Source organism: Ranitomeya imitator, chromosome 9 (genome assembly GCF_032444005.1).
Source record: "Ranitomeya imitator isolate aRanImi1 chromosome 9, aRanImi1.pri, whole genome shotgun sequence".
Classification (NCBI taxonomy): Eukaryota; Metazoa; Chordata; class Amphibia; order Anura; family Dendrobatidae; genus Ranitomeya; species Ranitomeya imitator.
The window spans coordinates 55,710,003-55,737,342 of record NC_091290.1 but is presented as its reverse complement, the minus strand read 5'-3'; the positions used below and the strand labels follow the sequence as shown (position 1 = coordinate 55,737,342).

Genomic DNA, 27,340 nt, shown 5'->3' with positions numbered 1-27,340 from the left:
CAGTACTTGTCATAATTCACTTGATTCACTCTGTACAGAAAAAAAGCAGCATCTCATCATCATTCATTAACCCAACTACCCAGTTTATTATAATATAGAGATATAGGTCAATTTGTGAACAAGGGTAGTGTAATATTTGTATGCAGGTGAAAAGTGGGCCCCCCAAAGTCAGTGTTACTGGTGGGCCCTTGGCACCCCAGTCCGACACTGGCCACGCATATTCTCTTAGCTCCTGAATCCGCCTTCAGTCTGTACCCTTCCCCCACCCAGGGAACAGGGGAGTAGTAGTGTAGCATAATACACCAGAAAAACAAGGTAATACAAACAGAGGTAACGAAAAAAAACAAACATGCAAATATACTCACAGATACAACAGATAAATGCACTGGAGAGTGGTAGATGAGGTAGAACCAAAGTATGAGCAAAATGGGAATTATCACACACTCAAAACCTAGCAATAGTCACAGAAAAATCCACCAACCTCCTTCTCCTATAATAACCAACAACTACCTCCTGCCATGCAGCATAAGCTAGCTCTGACAATGTGTCAGATGTTAGGGCTGAAGCCCTGCTCTATGTAGCAGAGGCAATGGATGATTGCAGCTTCTAGTCTCCCATGGAGACTATTGAAGCTTGTAAAAAGTAAATATAAAAAAAGGTTTTTAAAAATATATAAAAAAAAAAAGTTAAAATCACCATTCGCCCAATTCAAAATAAATAATAATAAAAAAATACACATATTTGATATCGCCACGTTCAGAATTGGCCGACCTATCAATAGCTAAAAATAATTAATCTGATCGGTAAACGGCATAATGAGAAAAAAGATCAAAACGACAGAATCACTTTTTTTGTTGCCACAACATTGCATTAAAATACAATAATGGGTAATCAAAAGATCTACACCAAAATAGTATCAATAAAAACATCAGCTCGGCACACAAAAAATAAGCTCTGGCCCAATCAGAGATCACAAAAAATGGAGACGCTACGAGTCTTGGAAAATGGCAACTTTTTTTTTTTTTTATACAAACTTTGGATTTTTTTTCACCACTTAAATAAAAAAAGAATCTATACATGTTTGGTGTCTACGTAATCGTAATAACCTGCAGAATCATAATGGCAGGTCAGTTTTAGCATTTAGTGAACATAAAAAAAAAAAAAAACACAATTGTGGAATTGCAATTTTTTTTTTGCAATTTCACTGCACTTTGATTTTTTCCCCCATTTTTCCAGTAAGCTATATGGCAAAATCAATTGTGTCGTTCAAAAGTACAACTTATCCTGCAAAAAACAAGCTCTCACATGACCATATTGACCGAAAAACAAAAAAAAAAGTTAAGGGGAGCAAAAAACAGAAACTCAAAAAACCCAAGGTGGAGAAGGGGTTAATATGATGAAGTGCTTCTAATTAGTGCAGGAGTAAATCAGACACCTGAGGTCCATAACATCAAGCTGCTAAGCAAGTTTCAGGGATGTCCAGAGCATGAGCAAAAGAAGCCAAATGTCACTGCAAATGTGCCGAATGCTGCTGGAGCTTGTAAGTTAGGACTGCCCGACTTCTCCTGACATTGGGACCGCCCACATGACTATTCACAGGTAACACACAGAACTTTACTACAGGAAAGTGGGTCTCAGAGGAGGAACCATCATGAAGCAACTAGAGGGCACCATGCAGGGCAACTATGTATGACAACTGTATAGTCACTCCCAGTGCTAGAGTGGAAGGTGGGTAAGTACATCATGTAAAATTCCTCCTGAGTAATGTGCTTATGGAACGCCTGCCAGGGCCGTGGGGTACTCGGTGCCAGGTCCAGTACTTAAGGGGACGTGTCACGGCGGCGACCCGGTCCGTGGCCCTGAGTGCCCATGTAAAAGGGATATGGATTAACGTTTATGTTCGTCACGCTACCTGTGATATTCGGTCAGTAGGGACCGTCACTGCTTAAAGGGGTCCTCTGGGGTGATGTTATGGCAGCTAGATGGTATAACTTCCCACAGGTGAAGTACATCCCTAGGGCTCCCAGTGTGTAGATGGGAGATGGTGTGTAAGGAGGTTGCTTTCCCTGCTCCTTACCTGGAACCACTTAGTCAGACAGCTGGGTTGTTGGGGGGAAGACTTTCTGCCCTGGACAGAAGGGACCATGTGACTGCTGGGGGCAGAGAGGAAGAGAGAAGGGTGTGGTCAGAAAAGAGCGGGAGAGCAGAGCGCGTGGGACAGCACGCCAGAGAGAGAGAGCAGGCTGCAGCGCCGTGCTCCCCATGAGAGAGTGCTCCCTGTGAGGGCACAGAGGCTGAGATACCAGCCTTAGGCTACGTTCACATTAGCGTTTTGCGTGTTTGCGTCGGGCGACGCAGCGGCGACGCATGCGTCATGCACCTCTATATTTAACATCGGGGACGCATGGACATGCGTTGTGCTGCGTTGTGCGACGCATGCGGGTTTTTTGCCGCAAGCATCGGGCGCAGAAAACGCAACAAGTTGCATTTTTCTTGCGTCCAAATTTCGGCAAAAAAGGACGCATGCGTCACAAAACGCAGCGTTTTGGTGCGTTTTTATTTGCGTTTTGCGTTGCGTCGCCGACGCAGCGGCGCACAACGCAAATGTGAACATAGCCTTAGTGCAGGCTGGATGTGAGAGTGTGGACTTGGAAACCTCCGTAATCAGAGAAGACGGTTCCCTTTACAGTGACCTGAGCGCGCAGCCCCAGGGACCGCACTGACAAGCCAGGACCCCTGAGTGTGACAAAGTAAACTGTTCAGTGTGTGTGTAGCATTGCTGCTGCAGAGAGAGACTGCCAGCCTAATATACAGAGACTCCCAGCAGAGTGGCTGTGTTACTTCCTGCTTCCAGCTTCACTAGGAGAAAAGACTGCAAAGACTTAACCCCGGAGTCTCCAGTTCCCAGGAGACAGAGGAGAGACTTCAGGATCTTCAAGCGCTGCTGGTGACTGTACCCACGTTGGAATAAGGACCCTCCAGTCAGGACCGCCCTGGACTGATAAGTTACAAGAACATTAGTTAACCATTTCGATTCTGCTTAACTGTTTACTGTTTGCTTTATCTCTATTAACCCCCTGTTTACTCCCTGCGAGGAGAATCTTACTCCTGTTAATAAATTCCCCTCAACAGTTGGTCTGTCTGTCCCGCGGTGACATACTCAACCCTGCACTCTATTACAGGTGAATAGTGCAGTAAGAAAACAAGGACACAGGTTTGCAGTCTCTTTACCTGGTTTACTGAAGCTTCAGGCAACTGCAGTCCAGGGCACCAGATCACAGGATAGCCGGCCGCCTTGGAAGCGAATCCAGAGTCCCCTTCAACAGGTAGAGATGAAAGCCTTCCTCAAAGCGCGGTGGTGTTGTAGTCCCTTACTGCCTATGGCTTCTGATAAGGTCTTCACAGTTCTTCTCTGTCCCCCATAAAGGTTAGGACATAACCCGTATGACAGGTGAAGCAGGCCTTTTTACAGGGTCTCTATCATGACCCAGGCCCTATAAGTATCACTGTGTCTCCTGGGTGTAAAGGCAGACAGGTAACTTGAAGTTCAGCTGTCCTGCTGGTTTCTGCTATGCCACTTAGAGTTCAGCATGGCCACGGCCTTCCGGCTACCGGTAATCTGCGCCAGCCAGGGAGGTAACCAATTCACTGCTCTGCTCCACCGGTTTCACTCTCCTGTGCCTTTTCTCTCCTGCACACTTTCCACAAGTTGTTCTTTCCTTCTAAGTCACCTCTCTCCAGGAGCTGTAGTACCTCAGACTACATGGCCCCTTCAGACCCTCTGACACTCTATGTTTGTCTGCTCTCTTCTCTGTTCTCTGACAGTCTGCTGAACTGACTTTTTCCCTCCAGACCAGAATGTATTTATAGGGGAGTTCACCCTAAACCAGGTTCAGAGCTCCCCCTTCTGGCCTGGAGTATGAATGCGTTGTGTGCATGTGATTACATTGATGAACTTCATCGCTTACAAGCGTGACATCACTCTCCCCATGAGGAAGGCAATGCCACTGTGACGACCAGGACCCTGATCAGGATTTTCAATGTTCATCCTCGGCACAACTTACAAGTCATTTAAGTGAAGCCAGTAGGGTTGAGCGACTTTTACTTTTTTAGGGTCGAGTCGGGTTTCGCGAAACCCGACTATCTCAAAAGTCGAGTCGAGTGAAATCGGCCGATTATGGCGAAAAGTCGGGGATCGACCGAAACACGAAACCCAATGCAAAGTCAATGGGAATTTTTTTTTTCTTCTCTCTCTCTCTAAGAGACCCTAAGACCTATGTCATCACTCTGCCCACGCTCATTCACGCTGAAAAAATGGCGCCAAGCACGTCATACGAAACGCGACTTTCGCGCGAAAGTCGCGTACCGCATGGCCGACCCCGCACAGGGATCGGGTCGGGTTTCATGAAACCCGACTTTGCCAAAAGTCGGCGACTTTTGAAAATGAACGATCTGTTTCGCTCAACCCTAGAAGCCACGATTGTCTAGTAGGCCTACTTATGGCAAAGTGACCGCCCGCTCTCACCTCCACCGGAGAATCCTGACATGGCACGGTGTACACGCTGTGAGGATTCAGAAGACTGCAGATTCTTAGCAAAAGACAGGACAACCCCTTTAACGGTTGCCTTTTGGAACCTCCTTAGAACACGTGTTACAAATCACATGTTTTTTATTCGATTTTATCTTCATTTTAAAATGTGAAATGTTCGTTTGTATCCAAGTTTTGGTAAAAATTGGAGATTCGAAACAAGCCTCAAGGATGCTTTGTTCATAACTTGCTAGATGTACATTTTATATATTTTTCTATAATTATAGTTTGAAGATTTTATAGAAATGCTGGACTATCCTTTTCTCTGTATCTCCAAAGACAAGGCCATCTCGGATTCAACAGTTTGAAATGTTACTAAGACATTTACTAATCGCCGAGCAGTGAAGAAGCTTTCAAGCTTTCAAGTCAAGGTAGAAAGTGGAAAGTTAATGAGAACCCCTTAAAGAAACTTGGTCTGAATTTTGGCAAAGAAACTACATACAACATACAAAGAACTTCAGATTGAACAGAAGTCACAAGGAATTATTGCTTCAAACCGTACCATATATTGTACACTGATCAAAACACGGTTCTACTGTATAGGTAAAGACAAAGCTGAACCTCATTAAGATAGGAAAACAAAAGACCAACTGAGCTTTGACAATTCTTCTGGGAGAATGTTTCATGGACAAATTAAACCAAACCTGAGCCTTTTTTTTCTGGCAATGTATATTACTGTTATTTTCATAATTGTCTAAATAAAGCCTGAAAAGAAAAGTGCTCCCTGCCTACAGTGAAGCATGGTGGAGGATCCATAATGTTGTGAGGCTACTTTCCTTCCTCTGGGGGGCCTTGAATGTGTTACTGGAACAGTGAATAAGTGGATTATCAGAGCATTGGCGAGCTAAATGTGCTCTCAAAATTAAGAAATCTAGGTTTGAGTAGAACAAAATAGGTCTTACAGCGGGTATTAACCCAAAGTCACACCAAAAATACCCAAGAATGTTTCAAAAAGGAAAAATTCCATTCTTTTCTACTGGCTAGCAATGAATCCTGATATAGTAACATAGTAACATAGTTAGTAAGGCCGAAAAAAGACATTTGTCCATCCAGTTCAGCCTATATTCCATCATAATAAATACCCAGATCTACGTCCTTCTACAGAACCTAATAATTGTATGATACAATATTGTTCTGCTCCAGGAAGACATCCAGGCCTCTCTTGAACCCCTCGACTGAGTTCATAGTAACATAGTTAAAAAACTATAGGAACATATTCGTAGTCGGCAGGATTTGAACCTGTGTGGGGAAACCCCAATGGATTTCTAGTCCATCGCCTTAACCACTCGGCCACGACTACTCAGACTGATATAAGCCAGTTAAAAATATTTAAAGAGAACAGAAATCTGCAATTAGGACAAGAAACCTTGAAAACTTTCAAGAGCATGAGAGCTTTTCTGTGTTAGAAACTATACTCAGGCAGGTGCAAAAAGCTCACAGATAGCTACAAAACATGTTTGGCGGCTGTCATTGTTGCCACAGGTTGCGCAACCAAGTATTAAGCCATGTCCACACGTTAAGTATTTTACATCAGTATTTGGTCAGTATTTTACATCAGTATTTGTAAGCCAAAGCAAGGAGAGGAACAATTAAAGGAAAAGTATAATAGAAACAAGTCACCACTTAAGCCTGGTTTTGGCTTAGAAATCCTGAGGTAAAATACTGACCAAATACTGAACGTGTGAACTTGCATTTAGGAAAGGTTTACTTTAATCCTGTCCATGTCATGTGTTTCTCCTTTATTTTTGTTTTGAAATAAAGTAAGACTAACAGGTCTGTGAGAGCTAGGTGATCAAATATGTATTTCATGCAATAAAATGCAATTTTATTATGTAAAAATCATACAATGGGATTTTCTGTTTTTATTTGTAGATTCTGTCTCTCACAGTTGAAGTGTATCTACGATAAAAAATTACAGACCTCTCCATTCTTTGTAGGTGGGAAAAACTTTCAAAATTGACAGTGTATCAAATAGTTATTTTCTGTACCGTAAATCAGAATCTTCATGTAGGAATTATTAATATAAATACCGTACATTGCTTCAGCATTGAAGTTGCAACACCACGAGCCATGGAATTAAGGAAATCATAGGATGGATACAAATGTTAGTCATCTGCAAATTAGGAAAAATGGAACAAGATTTTTGACACATTTTGATTTATTCATTATCGAGTATGAGAGCCTTGCTGAAATCCCCGCACTTACATCCTCGGCTGCTGTGAATGAGGTTAATAACCCCTTACCGACATCAGGCATTTAAGTACACCAATGTCAGACTCCCTCCCTTTGATGAGGGCACAGGCGGTGAGCCCACATCTTTCCCGGGACATGTCAGCTGTTTTGAACAGCTGACATGTGCCAGCAATAAATAAGGCAGCACACTGTGGCGCTAAAACATGCAAACCTAAAAATTGTACTGCATTGCTGCACTAGAAATATGAAAAAATGAGAGCGTTTAGCGCATAAATTGGCCAATTCATGTGTACCTGGTAGCCACATTAAGGCATCTCTTGTATACCAGGTCCTAAACTTTCCTTTCTTCGCTGAGAATAAATGTCTTCATTTGGATGGGAACCTGTCAATCCTCTTCTTAGACTAAATTTCTCTCTCTCTGTGGAGGGGTAATGGACCTGCTGCGATTAAAACACATGTGGCTAAGAGGTGGAGTAGTGCTCAGTCAGAAGGCTAATGAATACAAATTTAATGTTTGCATGATTTAGCGCTGCAGTGTGCTGCCTTCTTTGTTTGACTGTATACGAGTTGATGACTCTAGGTTCAGCACCTGTTCACACTTAGTCTATGTTTGGATGTGACGGTCAGTTTTTTTAAATTTGTATTCCTTAGCCTTCTGACTGAGCACTCCTCCACCTCTTAGCCACAGGTGTTTTAATCGCAGCAGGTCCATTACCCCTGGACGGAGAGAGAGAATTTTAGTCTAAGAAGAGGTTTCACAGGTTCCCATTCAAATCAAGATGTTTATTCTCAGCGAGGAAAGGAAAGTTTAGGACCTGGTATACAAGAGATGCCTTAAGGTGGCTACCAGGTACACATGAATTGGCCAATTTATGCGCTAAACGCTCTCATTTTTTCATATTTCTAGTGCAGTAATGCAGTTCAATTTTCATGTTTGCATGTTTTGGCACCACAGTGTGCTGCCTTATTTGACTTTATACGAGTTGGTGACTCTAGATTCAGGCCAGTTCACACTTAGTCTATGTTTGGATGTGACGGTCAGGTTTTTTTTTTAATTTATGTGCCAGCAATAGCCGCAGGTGGAATCGCGATCCACCCACGGCTATTAACTAGTTAAAGTTTGAATTTTTTTTTTCACCTCTTAGATAAAAAAGAACCTAGACATGTTTGGTGTCTTTGAACTTGTAATGACTTGGAAAGTCCTAATGGCAGGTTAGCTTTAGCATTTAGTGAACCTAGTAAAAAAAAAAGCCAAACAAAAAAAAGTGTGGGATTGAACTTTTTTTGCAATTTCACTGCACTTGGAATTTTTTTTCCCATTTTCTAGTACGTGACATGGTAAACCCAATGATGTCTTTCAAAAGTACAACTCGTCCTACAAAAAACAAGCCCTCACATGGCCATCTTGACGGAAAAATAAAAAAGTTATGGCTCTGGGAAGGAGGGGAGCGAAAAACGCAAAACTGAAAAAAGCTCCTGGGGATAAGGGGGTAATGACTGCTAGAGGATTATTCTGCCATGCTGAATGCACTTGGGCAAAACATCAAGATCCGCTGCTGGCAGCTTCCTCTGACAACCAATGATCGGAATGTGCTTGATGTGAGACAAGTCCGGAGACGCTGCAGGCCATAGTAGCATGAACAATCGAATAAGCAATTTACATCCTATACATGTTAGTGATAAACCTATGATTTCCAAAGCTCCATGATTTTCCATTTTTTGAACTGCAATTTCAATGTTGAGGAGGGCATATGCAGTATATAAACTTCTGTCCAATGCTGGGGATATTGAAACTTTAAACTGCTCTGCATCTGCTTCATTGCCACCTGGCCCCACATCCCAATCCAGCTGTGTGGGTTGGCACAGTTCTGTATCAGTGAATTGCTTGGTCAGCCTGCAGTGTGTTCAGCAGAAGAGACAACACTGAGCCTTGTTTGTGAAATGTGCCCAAACGAAGCTCTGTCAATGACAAGCCTCTTAGTATGGGACCATAATGTGCCATTATCATCGGTTTTCAAAAAAAATGACAGCGTCTATTTAGGTGGCCATGAAAGAAGCCACTGTAAGCAGAGGTTGGAGTTGGAGACCCTGTTGACAAACATCACTACAATCTCTGACAAGTGCTCTACGGCCTGAAAAGTTAGGCTAATATGAAACGTGAAGAAAACAAAATAGTCATATATTACATAAAATTCAAACTTAGGTTCAACTTAGGACAAGAAGACCATAAGGAAATTAGTAAAGGAAGATGTTAATACAAAGTTTGCTTGATCAAAAAAATTTGGTACAAAGATATCAGAAAAAGCTTTGTAAGGAAAGATAAGCAAATGGTTAAATAATGTTGAGGAATTAGTGATGACATATAATAAATAGATCCATCAACATCATCAGTGTTGACACTTTTGAGGTTGTCTAAAGACGTGACGCCTGGTAACACAGGATACCGGACGCAGACGTCCTGCTTCCATGGAAGACTTGGACCAGGTCACCAAAAAACTTTTTGCTCAACTCTATCAAATAGTTAAAGTAGTTGCCCATATTGGAATTGTTAATTAAAATTGTAAAAAAGTCATGAAAAAAAGCAATACTTATGTCTACAGATCTTACGTTCCTTCTGTTGACCTGCAACACTCAGTGACTGAAGCAGCAAGTATACACCGAAGGTGACCGGGCAGCATCAAAACTGCAAGGAACTGGTGAAAGGAGTATCATTTTTTCTTTATGCCATGCTATTTTTAAAAATTAAACCTTTCCACCCCTTTCATAGTGGGTTTTTCAAAATAGCATTTGTCACTCGGTAGGACAGAAAAAACCATGGAATACTTCACAGGATTTAATAACGTACTGCCTGGTTCCCTCACAGGACCCTGTGATCAAGTTTATAAGTAGGACACCCTTTAATCAAGAGGGGATTGCCAATGCAAACAAACCTTTTAATTCAATCTCCTTTTGCTAGATTGAATCCATCAGCAATATCGGTCGTGAAATATGAAAAATTCAATACAAGCTTTATTTTTGAAATATGAAAAAAGCACCATCCATTGGAAGCGTCTGACATAAAAATCAATGAAAAGTAAGAATTGGCCAATCAGTGGCAAGATAGGTTAATACCACCACATCATCATAAAGAACTAAAGGTACCTTCACACTGAACGATATTGCTAGCGATCCGTGACGTTGCAGCGTTCTCGCTAGCGATATTGTTGTGTTTGACACGCAGCAGCGATCAGGATCCTGCTGTGCCATTGGTCGGCGCAGAAAGTCCAGAACTTTGTTTCGTCGCTGGATCTCCCGCAGACATCGCTGAATTGGCGTGTGTGACGCCGATTCAGCGATGTCTTCACTGGTAACCAGGGTAAACATTGGGTTACTAAACGCAGGGCCGCGCTTAGTAACCCGACGTTTACCCTGGTTACCAGCGTAAACGTAAAAAAACAAACACTACATATTTACCTTCCGCTGTCTGTCCTCCGGTGACGTCACCGCTGTGCTTTCTGGCTGACGCTCACAGTCAGTGCAGAGAAGCACAGCGCCGGGGGACAGACAGCGGAAAGTAAGTATGTAGTGTTTTTTTTTTTTTTTACGTTTACGCTGGTAACCAGGGTAAACATCGGGTTACTAAGCGCGGCCCTGCGCTTAGTAACCCGATGTTTACCCTGGTTACCAGGGGACCGGCATCGTTGGTCGCTGGAGAGCGGTCTGTGTGACAGCTCTCCAGCGACCACACAGCGACGCTGCAGCGATCGGGATCGTTGTCTGGATCGCTGCAGCGTCGCTTAATGTGACGGTACCTTAAGAAGCAAGCATTTTCCTTAAAAAAATATACTTTTTAAGGAGTCAGGTAAGATGCGTTTTCAAGAGCACCATCAGAATCGACTCCCAAGAGTTAGAAGAGTTAGGAATTAGCAGTCATTATATGTGAATTCCTAAATTGAGGTGTGAACCCAGCCTGAAAGGGGTAATCGGGGGAAATACTCTCTTAACTCCCATGAGCCTGGGCTAGGTTAAAATAAAAAAAAATACTACATCACCTCTGAAGCAGCATCAGGGTGGCTGTGTTTGACTCGGGGATAGTGAGTAACAACTCTCTTTTTTTATTTTAATCCAGTGGAGGCCCCCAGTACAGAAAGATACTCCCAGAAAATCGTTTAACCTGTTTTTAACTACTTGCTAAACCCATAAAACCCCTTTAGAAACGTAAGCATGGTCACAATTACAGTCCTTGATGTATTAGAATGTAAGGAGAAAAAGTTAAGAGCGAACAACTACTTTTAAATTGCAATAATAAAAATTGTACAAAAGGTCACTTGCTACTAAATAAGTTGCCCAAATTGAGGGTGGCCAATATCTAATAAATTAAATATTCTGAAAAGTATCCCAAGAAAAATAAACATATGTTGGGACTTTAAAGAATTTTGAGATGCTAAATAAAATAACAGCTTTAAAAGTCCATGTTCACAATTGCTTTTTAGGTCTTGATGCATCTAATAGGAGACATGAAGCTGGAGCGCCCCGTCAGGGTGGCTGACCTGGTCCGTGGCCCTGGGACGTCCGTATAAAAGGAAAAGGTCTTTAAAGGGAATAAAGTTTGTGTTCGTGACGCCACCTGTGGTATTCGGTCAGGGTGACCGATGTGGCTTTAAGGGGTCCTCTGGGGCGATGTTATGGCAGCAAGATGGTATACCTTCCGACAGGTGAAGTATGTCCCCAGGGCTTCCCAGTGCCTAGATGGTAGAATGGTGAGAGGTGCAGTGAAGAACGAGGACACAAGGTTGCAGTCTCTTTACCTTGTTTACTGTTGGTTTCAGCAGCCACAGTCCAGGGCACCAGATCACAGGGCAGGTAGAGTCCGGCCAGTTTGGAGGCAAGTCCAGAGTCCCCTTGTCCAGGTGGAAATCAATAGCCTTCCCTTGCGCTGTAGTGGTGTAGTCCCTTACTGCATAAGCTTCAAATAAGGTCCTCACAGATGTGGTGTCTCTCTTTCTGTTCCCCGTAGTCGGATAGGACAAAACCCGTACGACTGGTGACTTGAGGCTGTTTATAGGGACTCTAGCACGCCCCGGCCTCTGAGGGGTGCCACCGTGCCTACTGGGTGTAGGTGCGGACAGGTAACGTGCAATTAGCTGTCCTGCTGGTCTCTGAAGTAAGGCATAGAGGTCCTTACTACCTCGGTGTTCCGGCTACCGGTTATCTGCGCCTCAGAAGGAGGCAGCCTGCTCCTGGCTGGTCCCCTCCTGGGCTTTGCTTTCCTGCACGCTCACTGCAACGTATCCTGCTTTCTGAAATGTCTCCTTCTGGGAGCTGCAGCTCTTAGAGCATGCACAGCTCCGTGGACCCTCTGTCCTCCTCAGACGGATGTCTGGAACTTTTTAACTTTCCATACAGACTACCAGTTATATATATATGGGGAGTCACCTAGTAAACAGGATCAAAAGCTCCCCCTGGTGGCCTGGAGTGTGAATATGTTGCATGCTTGTGAAATCTGGATGCAGTTATCCTTCCTCGCCTCCAAACGTAGTATAACTCTCCCCGAGAGGAAAGCAATGCCACTTTGACGGCCAGGACCCTGGGGCGCCACAAAGCCACTTTGCAATACTTTGCAAGTAAATATCTATGAGTCTCCATGGTAACAGACAACAAACACTGTGTAGTCAGATGCTGCAGTCATAGCTATCCATCTCCATTCTGTCTTTGCTAACTAGGAAATACACATTAATATAAAAGTAGGGATAAATTGCAGTAAATATGGAGGCTGAATACAACTATACTTTTTTTTTTTTTTTAAAGTCATTAACTGCCAAGTTGACACAAATTTCTTGAGCTTGGCAAAACCTTAGAAGCAGGTCCGAATTTTCCTAAAGCTCAATAAATATAAAAATAGCGAAGGTTTGCGCTCACGATTATTCTGAGAAAACATTGTAAACACAAGGATAATCAAGTTCTTCCCGAGTAAAATGCTTTGTAAATCTATTTTAGGAGCTTATTGTGCTTGATGAAATATAGTTAGCATTGTACTTCATGTACAAGTATGAAGTACTTTATTTGCAAAGAATCCTGATTATCTTTGTGTTATTGTTTTCTAAATATAGTTGTGAGTACTGCAAACATGAATTTTACATGTAAGATTTGTTTTTGCTACCATGGAGATGCAATTATTTATTATGCGCCATAATATTCCACAGCGCTTTACAGACATTACTACTGTCCCCATTGGGGCTCACTGTAAATTCCCTATCAGTATGTCTTTGGAGTGTAGGAGGAAACCGGAGAACCCGGAGGAAACCCACGCAAACACGGGGAGAACATACAAACTCCTTGCAGATTTTGTCCTTGCTAGGATATAAACCCAGGACCCCGACAATGCAAGGCTGCAGTGCTAACCACTGAGCCAATCTGTGAGCTCAATCACTTTTTATGCTATTAGGAAGCTGTCAGTGTTCACAGTTTTTCCTGTTTTCTCTATCAGTAATGTAATTCATATTTCAGGTTTTCATGCTATGGCGCTACAGAGCGCAACTTTATTTGTTGCTTATATATGGAGTTGGCTACTCTTAGTTTGCACCTGTACACACCTGTTTTCTGTTTGGAACGGACGGTCAGTCTTTTATTATTTGCATGCATAGGCTCTCTTACAGAACACTCCCCATCAGCATCTGCCGGCTTTCATCATAGCGGGATCCTATCTACCCACATAAATGCAGGTTTCAGCCTGGGAGACAATTCACATTTAGGATAGGTTCCCAGCAACGAGAATCGCTTTATCGCGGCTGCTGGGTACACATGAATTGACCAATTTATGCGCTAAGCGCAGTATTTAAAAAAGGAAGTAGGTCACTGAAGGTTCACCGACCCATCATTTAAGCCCATAAGGATGACGATAAAGCCAAAGCACCAAAAAAAAGACCCCCCACAGGCCACCTCTGAGCACTATGGCGCTAGAATTTATCAGGTAAGTACAAGTTCTTTTATTTTTTATCACATTTTCCCCCTTTGGTTTTACCTAAATGGTTTTTGCACAAATATGGCGTTGTCTTTCAAGCATATTTATTCTGGTACTTGTAGTTCCAGAATATTTTCACAACCACAGAATACATATTGCTTCAATATCAATCCACTATTGGCACAGCAAGGGGTTGGGGAAAATGACAAACACTCCTGACCTTCTGACGGGAATTGTGCTATGATGTGAAAGCATGTGCGAGAATTCCACCTGAGACTTAATCCTCCCTAAGGAGAAACATATGTGGATATATGGGAGCGCAGCTCATGCCTACAGAAATGTTTAACTTATTCACTGCCAATTATGGTTGTAATGGACTGAAGAAAGACTGAGTATAATAGAGATCGACTGACATCACCCACAGATAGAACAAGCTTAAGGGAAGAGTCAGACGGCCATGTAACCCGGACGGGGATCGCAACACAATGCTCGGACTGGCCGGCGGCTCTCCTGACCCAAGCGTGACAGCTGCATAAAAAAACATGCCCTCATGTTTGGGTAGGGAGAGCCGCCGGCCAGTCCGAACATTGTGTTGTAATCACCATCAGATATATGACCGCATGGCTCTTCCCTAAAGGGAAGCCATCAGCAGACAATGACCTATTGTTTAAATGAGTCCTTTTATGTTGAATGTATTTTTAAACTGTTTTTAGCAACAACAAAAAATTATATAATAAATATATAATTTTCTTTTGCTAAAAACATTCAATTGAGCTGAGCATTCTTGCAAATGGGCAAGTTGAAAGAGATAACTGATGGCCGATTGTTCGGCTGACTGCTATCTAAGGTGTATAGGCCTCTCTGTGCGAGACCCCCGGGGGACAGCTATTTCACCACATCCACTGTGGTTTTTGATAAGTGCAGTTTACACAAAGCCAGATATGGGCGGCTATAACATCCTGACACTTTACCATTCAAAGGATGAAAAAAAAAAAAAAAAAAAAAAAATCGACAGGTTTTATCTCACAGGATGAATATGGAAGATCTCCGATCCTGTGGTCTGGAAGCTTCACGGTGTGGAGTAATCAGGGCCATGACCTGAGTTTTCTCTATGATTAGGGAACTTCCACCAAGGGAAAGAAAATACAATCCCCAAAAATCCCTGCTATAAATAGCCGGGTATCTCATAAAGAGGGTGTTCCTTATAGTAAAACCATATGACCAAGACCTATTATTGGCTTAGCAGAACTGGAAAACCCTTGAAATATTTGCATTCTTGGTAAATAAGATAGAGGTGAAAGAGAATGTGCAATTAGCACAAATTTGGGTAAAATCTAAGTTTTAAAGAAAAAAATATCACTTAAAAAACACTAATATGTGCTGCAGAGCAGGAGGAAGCCGCTTAACTTATACATACGTGGGAAAACAATCACTGCAATCTATATTGCTAGACTTAGGAGTCCAGTAGGTGATCCAGTAGGGATTCCAATAGGGAGTCCAGCAGGGAGTCCAGTAGGGGGTCCAGTAGGGGGTCAGTAAGGAGTCCAGTTGGAAGTCCAGCAGGCGATTTAGTTGGGAGTCCAGCAGGCGATCCAGTTGGGATTACAGCAGGCAATCCAGTTGGGATTACAGCAGGCGATCCAGTTGGGAGTCCAGCAGGCGATCCAGTTGGGAGTCCAGCAGGCGATCCAGTTGGGAGTCCAGCAGGCGATCCAGTTGGGAGTCCAGCAGGTGGTCCTACTCATTGATTGACTGCCCTTCCTATATGATTGTGCACACAGAGCATGCGGTCAGTCACAGGACAACATGACAGATTCCTTCTTTGTCTTGGGTTTCCCTTTAAAAATACTTTCAAGGTAGAATTCAAAGTATTAAGGTACAAATAAATCCCTCACTATAATAATGACCATATACGTAACTTTTTAGGTTTCAGCAACCACAATATCCATATATTTCCATATTCTGAAGTGTGATGATTCTTTGTCTAGCTAAACATTTGCAGTTCGTTGACATTTTTGAGCACGCTTGCATGAGTGTCTTGTTTTTGTCACGTCACAACTTCCAAATGAGCCAAGATATCCAATGCAAAATGTTCTTCCACTTAAGCATCTTGTTGCTGAATTTGCTTAGGAGCAGTGCCCATGTTAGCTCACATTCCTGTTTATGAGGATTCCCAGCTCATTCCATTACCAGGGACAATTATGGGTTTGTTGCTTAATTAAAGGCTTCTGACAATAGCCAGATATATATATATATATATATATATATATATATATATATATATATATATATATATATATATATATATATATATATATTAGACTAAAGTTGGCCAAATCATTAATTCTAGCAGAACTGGCCAACTGTCTAAAGGATCCCGAATTTCAACAAGTCCAATCCTGTTTTCTGATTACATGAATCACCATATTCGGTGTTTGGCAGCAGATTATTCCCTTATTATTCCTGCGGAAAACCCATGCAGCTGCTGGACCAAATGAGCATATGTATGAAAAAAGTCAAGAGAAATACGTATTTGCGTGGCTGACAGCCATTGCTACTGATTGACCACCGTATGGATATGTGCACCTAAAAGTTTTTGAGGCATGTTACTTCTTTGAAGCAGCTTCTGAGGGAAAATGTTCCAGACTAGACAATGTCTAATCAGAAGGCTGCAAAACTCTTCAGATCCACTTCAAGAAGCAAAAAAAAACTCCTCCAAAAACCCTCTAAGTCTACGTTCACATTTGCGGTGCGTCGGGCGCAGCCGCGGCGACGCATGCATCATGCACCCCTATATTTAACATGGGGTCGCATGGACATGCGTTGTCTTGCGTTTTGTGACGCATGCGTCTTTTTTTGCGTCAGGGTGCAGAGGACGCAGCAAGTTGCATTTTTTTTGCGTCCAAAAGCAAGCCAAGCCAAAAATGGATGCATGCGTCACAAAACCATGCATTTTTGCATGCGTTTTGCATGCGTTTTGCATGTGTTGTGTGTTGCATCGCCAACGCAACACACAACAACGCAAATGTGAACGTAGCCTAATGAAGGAGCATTTCTGCAGCAGTTCCACTTGAAAATTCTTTGTGTTTTCAAAACACACAAAAAAAACTCTTTATGCATACACCCCAACTATCTAAGCATTTAGGTTTTAAAGTTAAAAATAATACTTTTAACGATGTGCCAAAAACAAAAATAGCAGATTAGAGTATTCTTGGAAGATATCTGCACCTTTGTAGGAATCTCTTACTCATTGTCTTCAGGAAATCCGTTATGTTGGATTTCCTCTGGGAATATTTTACCCCATGTAAAGCATCTCCCTGCACTTGTCTTTTCCCTGATTAGGATTGAAAGCCCCCAACAAACTGTTCATGGGGGAATTGATGCAGGCTCAGCACAAGAGCCCGCACCAAAGGGGGAGACCTGACATATGACATACCTATGCATCATATGTCGTAAAGGTGTTAATGGTCCTATCAAGCAACACACAGTGGTGATTATAATAACCAATATATTTACCATGATGACTTCTCAAAATCTGCCAAATATTATTTAAAAGAGCAAAATTTTTTTTCCCCCATATATCAGTCTTCATTACCTTCTTTGGCTTCCTACTCTCCCAAACACCATGCTGCTCTGATGTTTCAATGCCTAGTCCATGCTCCTTTAGAAGTTCCTTTCAGCTGCTGCCCATCCTTACAATGCAGTAAAACACTCTGTGTCTGGGTATCTCAGTATGGGGAATGGTCAAGAGAGTCTCAGAGATGGAAAGTTGGTACACAGATTGTTTGAATGCAGTAATGGCTCTTGCTGAGCAGCAGTTGAAAGGAGTTCTAAAGGAGCAGGAGTGGGCACTGAAACAGCACTGCAGAATTGTGTTTGAGAGAGAAGGAAACAAAATGAAATCTGTTATAAAAATGAAATAACTTTGCAAAGGCTTATTAATAATCATATAAATATACATTTATTAAAAAAAAATCCAGGGAGGGCACAGCCTTAGAAGGTTGCGTGTTTTTATTCCAAAATTAATCTGTTTTTTTTTGGTCTGTCTTTAGTATGGCAACAGTTTTTCTTGTATTGAAAAAGAGAAAAGAAGTTGAATATGTAGATATGATCTGCATATGAATTTAAAAAAAAAAACAGACATGTCTCCATTTTTTTGGGGTGGGGGGGACAAAGAGAAAACACATACGGGAATAACATATCTGAGAGAGGTGTCTGGCCTTGCTTGAAGATAACATGAGTTTTATAAAATACAGCTGTGGCTCCTGTTACAGATTTTGCATTGGGACCCAGGAGATTCTAGGTTCAGTTGTGTTGGAATGTTTGTGAACCCTTGAAGCACCACTCCAGTGATCATTTTTTAAGTTTTTTTTAGCGCTGGAGCAGAACTCTAAATGCAAGCCCCATTTTTTACTCCCACCTTCCAGCTGCTTCATCTTTTACTGACGCCACTCCGGTCCTGCGGCACCATCTAGTTGTGCCCGAAACTTCTGACAGTCTGGAAGTCAGAAATTGCATCATAAGAGATCAATACAAGTCTATGAGCACCAGAACGAGGCCAGAATGAGGTTCTCATAGACTTGTAATGAAAAATGACCTCTGCGCCACTCCATGAAACATTGGAGCGGCCGACAGGTCACTTCCCCGAAGACCAACGGGAGCAACACTGGAAAATAATAAACTCAGTAGCAGGTGAGTATGAGACAGGCGGCAGGGGAATTACATTTAACCCTGCTGTTGTCTTCGGTCTGGGGAGACCGATTTTGAACTTTGGTATTTTTGAGGTGTTCAAGATGCGGTCCTGAAACTTGTGGTTGATTGACTTAAATGAGGATTGGTCGGTCGGCCACGGGTTTCAGAGCCGCATCTTGAATATTTTAAAGAATATTGAAGTTCAAGGTCGGTCATTTTTGACCGAAGACAACAGCAGGGTTAACCAGTGGAGCAATAAACAAAGAGAAAAAAAAATGATGGAGTGGTGCTTTAAGAATTTTCCATGTTGTGCATAAACTTGACCTAAAACTACATCATAAGTCCTAAAGTAGGACACAAGTCCTAAAATTAGATAAAGAGAAACAAATCATACAAACAAGTTTAAAATATTAGACTGTCGTTTTTTCAATAAGGAAAATGATCCAACATTGTCTGTGTGGCAAATGTATGGGAACCTTTGCTATCAGTTTCTGACTCTCCTTCTATTATACTTTTCCTCTGATTGTTCCTCTCCTGATTTTGGCGTCAAATACTGACCATATACTGAGCGTGTGAACACGGCCTTACAGGTCACCATCTCACACCTGATTGTCATCCCATCGATTGAATACCAGACTAATTTTACTAAATGGTTCACATACTTTTGCCACTCACAGATTAATATTGGATTATTTACTTCATTAAAAAATAAAAACAAAATCTAGTATCTCCAACTCATTTCTTTTATTTGTTTCTCTTCATCCACTTTTAGGACTTGTAAGAAAATTTGATGGAATAAATGGTGCTATGATAATAAATAATAATAACAACGTAGTTTTAGGTCAAACTTATGAAGAAATATGGAAAATTCACAAACTTTCAAACACAACAGTATGGATCTGGTGTCAGTCCTTGTCTCAAGATAACAAAGGGGTGCCGTGTTGCCCGAAGTTAGAAGCCAGTATACACTTTAGATAGATGCTATATAATTACTAGCAATGTACAATTAATGTATTTAGTGTAGAATTAGGAATGTGGAAGTGAACTCTAGGTGGCGCTGTTATCTCCAAAGAAATGAAAAGGCGTAAGACGCGTGGCTTTTTGAATCCCCAGCATCCGCCATGACTGTACGCTTGCGAAGAGGCGGGGGTACCGACGCGCAGTTTTTCCGTGTTCTCATGCACATCCCTCCACGGCAGTAAACAAAAGTGTGGTTAATCATTTTCTAACTGTGTAATATCCCTGGGTGCTTGTTATCAGCTTGGTGCAAAGTCCAAGGGCGAGGCGGGCTTTGGAAGTGCGCGGGTGGCGAAGCTGGTATTATAGGGCCTTTCATACATTACTGTCTCCGCAACTTAGCGAAAAAAAGGGAAGAAAATAGTATGTCATCATGTCCTTGAGATTATAATTATGGGACCTGTTCCATTGTTTGATATGGACTAGCGATAATTGTATCGAAACAACATCAATTAGTACTGATAATCCAGCAACTATTGAAGGTCGGGCCATAGACGTGATAAAAGCACAATTGCATCAAAGCTTGTTGAGATAAGACCGCGGCTAACGTATAGACGATGGAACATTTCTGTAATTCTGTCTCGTAATCACGTAAGAAACCAAGTTGCCAACAACTTGATATAATAATAGTGATGTCTCTATAATAATATGCAAATTGCCTTTTTTAGAGAGGAAGAGGACTTGAAATCTAGTGTCACCTGTCATTGAAAAAGTAAGATCCATAAAATATCTCCAGAGAAGAGATAAGAATTGACAATTCACATTGAACATATGAGGAAGAGAGAAAACTAGTTATAGCTAGAGAGATTAAATCACTAATTGAAACAACCTTTGAAGCAGCGTCCCCTTGCAGTGGCCAGGTAATTAAACAGGAAGATCTGTTCTGGGAAAATTACATCCAGGCTGAAATTTGTTTACCATAGGAGAAATATGCTTTACCAGGCTATGGCTTCTTTTAATAAAGCACAGATTTCAGACTAGCCAGTGCCGGTAGTTAGGAATGAATATTGGAGTTTGTATAAATATGATATTTAGGGGATATAGATTTTCAGCGTTGTAACGAAATGACAGATACAGCGCACTAACAATACTGTAGGGCCACTAGAACGCCTTCATCTTAATATTGGTCGGATAGATGATGCGAACCAGGTCATATTTGGTCTCCATGTAAAAGTAAAATCACAATAAAAAATATGATGTCAATATCTAACACCTGGGACCTTCTTGGGTGAAGACATCCTGTAAGTTGGGGATTTTATAAAATTCTACAGGGCCGAGCACATCCCACAAACAGACCCCCCATGAGGTCATCAAGGGGAGGTGTGTGGGCATAACTTAGAGCTAATAAAAAAGAAGCAGAAACTGGGTTTGGGTCTTAGTCATCCTGGGAAGACATAGTTAGCTGTGTGAGTGATCAGGGAATTTGAGCCATTTCTATGACCAGTTTAGTCAATTTCTTTTGTTATCCCTTTTATTTTATGTAAATGTATATATCGCATGGTCTTGTTTCCATTTTGCATAATGTTGTATATTTTATTTTATAAACAATGCCTATCTGTATGGATTAAATATAAAATGTAATAGCACTGTCCCTCTTGCTCTGTAAATCGCCCCTTAAGCCATACGCTACCAATAATGGGTGTTCAATCGGCCTGTATACAATTGGTGGTGGCAGCTATGGGTTTGTTTTGTTATTGGGGAGCTGATATATTATTCCATGCCTAGGAATTGGAGGTGTATGTATTATACGATCACTGTTAGTTTTCCAATAACCAGCCTGCGTAATTGTCCTGATGGTTGGAGGCGATGGAGTTGCGTTCCCTTGACAACTGGTGGCAGCAGTTGTATTTCCCCATTTCATCTGTGACAGTGGTGGGTTTTTCTTGACACCGCCCCGGCTGTGTACCCTTGACGATTGGTGGCAATGGTGTATTCAGTGTGATCTTCCCAGAGCCATCTGTGACAAAGTGGTAATAGTGGTGGGTTCTGTGTGTGAACCCCGGCTGTGTATCCTTTACACCACCTTATGGATGTAGCAATCCTAAATGTTAGTGTTGACGCGTTGACCCTGTAACAAGCCTTGCCACATGACAAGATAAAAATCCAAACCAGACTCGTGTTTCGGTTTCTTTGCCTCTCAGCAGCGCAAAGCAGGAGGTCGATTTGTATGGGCCTGACGGGAGGTTTAAGGGTGAAAGTTTCTCCTTGGGGAGCGTGCCATGCTGCTGTAAGGAGACTCAATCGGCCGTACAATTCTTCTCTGGCAACTTAAATATGAAAAAATAACCTCTTCAGTGAGGAAGAGAACTTGAGCTCTATTGCCACATACTGGATGTAACAATCCTAAAAGTTAAAATTTACCATTATATGAACCTTGCCACTTGTCTTAGAATAATAACAAAAATGCAATATTTAAAGTCACTTTAATGTCAAACCCTTTTGTGTTGACTCAATATGGCAGCTGTGGCTACTGTTCTTTTTCACAGTGTAAAAAAGCCTTATTGTTACCTTGAAAACATCAAAAGTCCTTCCATTGGCAGATCTGTTATGATGTGTCTTAATTTCTTATTTTTGATGGTATTCATACGGATGGGTGGATTGACCTACAGGGGCTATATGGGATAAGCCCTCCCATAAATGTTATTTTCCTCTAAACCTATGTATACATGTATGTAGTGCACGGTGTGTATTAACACTGCTGTTGTCTTCGGTCTGGGGAGACCGATTTTGAACTTTGGTATTTTTTGGGGTGTTGAAGATGCGGTTCTGAAACTTGTGGTTGATTGACTTAAATGAGGACGGGTCGGTCGGTCACGGTTTCAGAGCCGCATATATTTTATAGAATATTGAAGTTCAAGGTCGGTCGTTTTTGACCGAAGACAACAGCAGGGTAAAATTACTCACCTACAGCCGTCTTCTCCAGTATCCAGCGGTGTTTTGGTCCTCTTCTCAGTGACGTCACCGCTCTTCAGACTCTCGGAATCACACTGCTCTTTGAGTGACCCGGAAGTGGCTTTCATAGTGTAAGTCTATGGGGCGTCAGAACAAGGCTCTATAGGCCGACACTGGAAAACAGACACCTGGGTCAGGCGTAGAGTGAGCCGGCTAGTCACAACTGCGTTGATATCACCGAGAAGAGGACCAGAGCAGCACTGGATACCGGAAAAGATGGTGGCAAGTGATTATATTAACACACTGACAGTCCACTACGTATGAATTAAACATTTTACTCTTGCATACAAAAAAGAAATCTAAATAAAGGTAAAGGGACATGTAAAAGTTTTACTGCCAATTTTATTTAAATCTGCACTGGAAACCACATAAAAAGCACCAAAATCCAGGTGTTATATTCTGATTTAGTGGTGAAATTCTCAGTAATCATTGCAAAAGGTGAAACCCGCCATGAAAAAACTTAACGGGCTACAGATCTCTAAATCCGCCATGTGTACAAGAGATTTTCAAAGTCTCAATTACTAAGCTGGTAATGCGTTGGACACCCGCTCTGATGGCATATTGATGCGCTACGGCCAAACACTGGCTGCTCATTTGCCGCAGCCAAAACACTAAACCGCAGTCATCAAGTCACTCTCCAGGAATATCAGCGCAGTCATGGCTGAAAGGATGGAGCTGCGGGAAGCGAGTATAGGCTGGTTTCATATTAATCGAGGTCCTGCATTGATTAAGCTGAGGTTGTCCAATAATGGACAACCCCTTTAACTCAGAATCCTCTAATGGGGTATATTAAAAATAATAAATAAATTACTTAGACAACTTCTTTCAAAGGAAATCTGTCACTGTGATCTTACCAACATGATAAAGGTGCAAAGACCCAGATACCAGCAACATATCACTTACTGGGCTGCGTTCTGCAATTTTCATAAAACCCCTTTTTATCTGCTGCACATCTAGCATTTCTCTGAATTCTGAGCTCTGTATAACCTGTGTACACTGTGCATAGGCAGGAAGCTGCCAATCGTGGTGGGGGTGGGGTTATACAGAACTTATGACTTGAGGACTAAATAGAAGCAGGTTTACTAGTCCTCTAGTGACATTATCATTCTGATAAAACAAAACACTGATTTTATAAAAACAACAGAAAGCATATAGGTAATTGTAAAGTAGTGTATTATGGCTCTGTACAAGTTTTGACTTGCTCACAGCCACAATATGGCACTCATTGCAGTCTATTGTATGGAGGATTTTTTACGCTGGCTTTTGTACCAGTGAATATCAGATCAGATCATCGTATAATGCCCTTTTGACATAAATATGCAAGAGGTCTTCACGATGGGGTAGAAATTGGAGAAAAGTGGACTGGTAGAAGCAGTGATAAAGACACCTGTAGCTTTAACGTCTCCTGTACACCGTGTCTGGAACATACTTTCCCCACTTATCTCTTGATGAAATCATTGATAAATATCAGGAAGAGTGCACAATTATCACCCAGACGATCTGCAGTTCATGACACATCTAGTGGATCATTGGAATGTTGTTCAGTGCTAGAAATAACATTTTATAATAGGAAATGTGGAATCGGCCGGGGTCACACGGTCATCCATTCTCTAAATCGGACCATTGGTTTGTTGTTCCAATTGATCATTCATAGTTGGTCTTGGAAGGTCGTTGTTTCGGCTGACAAAGTCCCAAGTTAAATGGAGAGCTTTGCCGTGATGTTTGGCCTGGTCGGATTGCAGATCCATCTTTTGCTGGTGATTTTTGGAGTACGACACCCCTCAATAACCAAAATGATGAAACAAGACAGATAACTTCTCCACATATATCTGCGTTTAGTCATTCTTAGTCATAATCCTTTACTTCACAGAAAAATGTCAATAGCCACCAGAAAGTGGTCCAAAAAATCCTTTTAGGGTGATCAAAAGCATCCTGTGAGAATATCCTTCAGAATCTTGCCAGTCCAGAACTACTGTCATGGCAGACACTGCAGGGACAATCATGCGATCTTGCTAGACTAGCCCAGAGTTGGAGGGGTTTAGTGTTAGGGAAAGAGAGCACTTCCTGTAGACAGATAGGGGCAGGTTCAAGTGGAAGTAGGAAGTGCGTGAGCAGTGCTGCCTGTTGGGTGAACCACTAAGAGAAGGAGACTAAGGAACAAGGGAGCAGCACATCCGAAGAGACAGCGTGACCTTTGGAGTAGAACGGGGTCCTTGTATAGGACGACGTGTCATGAGAAGCCCTGAGCTTGGTGAACACAAAGTAACAGGACTAAATTTGTGGGACTGGTGGGGGTTCTGAACGGTAGATTCAGGGTGCCAGTAGTAGCAGAAACAGGACACAGAACCACCGAGCAGGTAGAGAGACTTGCTCCACTGGCCCTTGAGTAGACTACAGTGGAAGGAAACTGTGTGTGAAAATCCTTTTCACTATGAAGGAAATGTCCAAAAAAACTTTGTACCCTTGACGAGTGACCGTTCAGTGAAGACTGTTTTAGAACAGGAGTCTCCTTTATTGAACTTTGAAACCTATGGTCCTGGCCGACCAACACCAATAGCTACAGACGGCCTGCATGGGTGCAAGGCCCTCACAGCACCAACACCCAGCCAGGACCCACTTTCATGTGGCGCGCCGGGCCGTAACAAGAGAAGACTAGTGCCTTGCCCGCAGCTACCACCCCGCGCCACGCTACACTTGGTGTAGTCAGCAGGATCGACTCTTGCATCTGAGTGCGTGTCTCAATTACGGTACTTGGAAAAGAGATGGCTCCAGGACGCACTACAGGAAAAAGGCTCTGGACAAAGTTCTGATGGACAATTCTGGATACCAGCATCATATAGATGTTACCTTAGCATGTACCACCAACTTAACCAAATACATCTTTCATGGCAGATGTGTAGTTCACTACTAGCAATGGCCTCTTTCAGGAGGACAATACTCTCTGCGCAGTGAAAAAAAATGTTGAGGAACAGGACAAACAGTTCACAGCGGCCTTATAGTGTTCTGTAGCCGGTTGCTATGGGAAACAGTTTTTATTTTATGTTTGTTCATAAATCTGTCTTATTGTGCAAGCTAAATCAACAGTTGCCCATAGCAACCAATCAGATTGCAGGTTCCATTTGCCAAAGAGTCTTCGATAATGAGAGCTAGAATCTGATTGGATGCCATGGATAACATCTCAACTTTCACCTTGCACTAGTTTTGCTGAAACTTTCCTTGTGTCATTTGAACAGGCGCCTTAACAAATTTGTAAAAAAAAAATAAGAATCTAATTTTTGCAAAAATATACTTTTTAAAACCTATTTGATCCTAATGATCTTTGATGGTCAAGCAACTGAAACATTAACTCATTCTATAAATTTCAATGTAGATTAACCCCATATTGCCATCGCAAACCAAGAGAGAACTACTTTGTTCCTGGAATTATTGCTTTCAATCATCTAGACCCCAATATACACGGAGAGAAAAAAAAAATGGCGTTTCAACAGTATTTTTCATGATGTCATCAGAGTTTCCATTTCAAAAACCTGACCTGCACATCCAAACATAGACTAAGTGTGAACAGGTGCTGAACCTAGAGTCGCCAACTCGTATATAGTTAAATAAATAAGGCAGCACACTGCAGCGCTAGAACATACAAACTTGAAATACGAAATTTGAACTGCATTACTGCACTAGAAATATGAAAAATGAGAGCGTTTAGCGCATAAAAATGGCCAATTTTATGTGTACCTGGTAGCCACTTTACGGCATCTCTCTTATACCAGGTCCTACGCTTGCCTTACCTCGCTGAGAATAGACGTCTCCATCTGAATGGGTACATGTGAAACCTCTTCCTAGACTAAAATTATCTCTCTCTCTATGGAGGGGTATTGGACCTGCTGTAATTAAAACACCTGTGGCTACAAGGCAGAGTGCACGATCAGAAGGCTAGAGAATACATTTCAAAAACCTGACCTGCACATCCAAACATAGACTAAGTGTGAACAGGTGCTGAACCTAGAGTCGCCAACTCGTATATAGTTAAATAAATAAGGCAGCACACTGCAGCGCTAGAACATACAAACTTGAAATACGAAATTTGAACTGCATTACTGCACTAGAAATATGAAAAATGAGAGCGTTAAGCGCATAAAAATGGCCAATTTTATGTGTACCTGGTAGCCACTTTACGGCATCTCTCTTATACCAGGTCCTACGCTTGCCTTACCTCGCTGAGAATAGACGTCTCCATCTGAATGGGTACATGTGAAACCTCTTCCTAGACTAAAATTATCTCTCTCTATGGAGGGGTATTGGTTTTTGAAATGTATTCTCTAGCCTTCTGATCGTGCACTCTGCCTTCTAGCCACAGGTGTTTTAATTACAGCAGGTCCAATACCCCTCCATAGAGAGAGATAATTTTAGTCTAGGAAGAGGTTTCACATGTACCCATTCAGATGGAGACGTCTATTCTCAGCGAGGTAAGGCAAGCATAGGACCTGGTATAAGAGAGATGCCGTAAAGTGGCTACCAGGTACACATAAAATTGGCCATTTTTATGCGCTAAACGCTCTCATTTTTCATATTTCTAGTGCAGTAATGCAGTTCAAATTTCGTATTTCAAGTTTGTATGTTCTAGCGCTGCAGTGTGCTGCCTTAGTCATCAGAGTTTCATCAGTTTTTTTTTTCACTGATAAGTTAAAAAAAAAAAGTTTCTCCACTTTCTCCTATCAGTCAGTGGAGAACTGACTGCACACTGATGGCATCCGAGTGCTGTCAGTTTTTTCCCTCACCCATAGATTTGCATTACCAAATTTCATCCAACACTCAGATCAATGTCAGACATAACTCCACAATTTTGCACGGACCACTAAATTCAAGGAAAAAAATCTGCCATGTGAGTGGCTCCATAGCCTGTCCTAGGTATGAGTGCCATCCCAGAATAATGGACGCGTTATTCACTCCATAAAGTTCAA

General features: G+C 42.0%; 1 protein-coding gene and 1 non-coding gene across 5 annotated transcripts in view; both read right to left on the bottom strand.

Moving 5' to 3' along the window:
- The window catches only part of MYRF (myelin regulatory factor), a 145,803-nt gene that overhangs the window by 65,468 nt on the left and 52,995 nt on the right, over positions 1–27,340 (bottom strand). The window lies entirely within an intron of this gene.
- TRNAS-AGA (transfer RNA serine (anticodon AGA)) lies at positions 5,807–5,888 on the bottom strand. The gene has a single exon. It is a non-coding gene; the product is annotated as a tRNA-Ser (tRNA).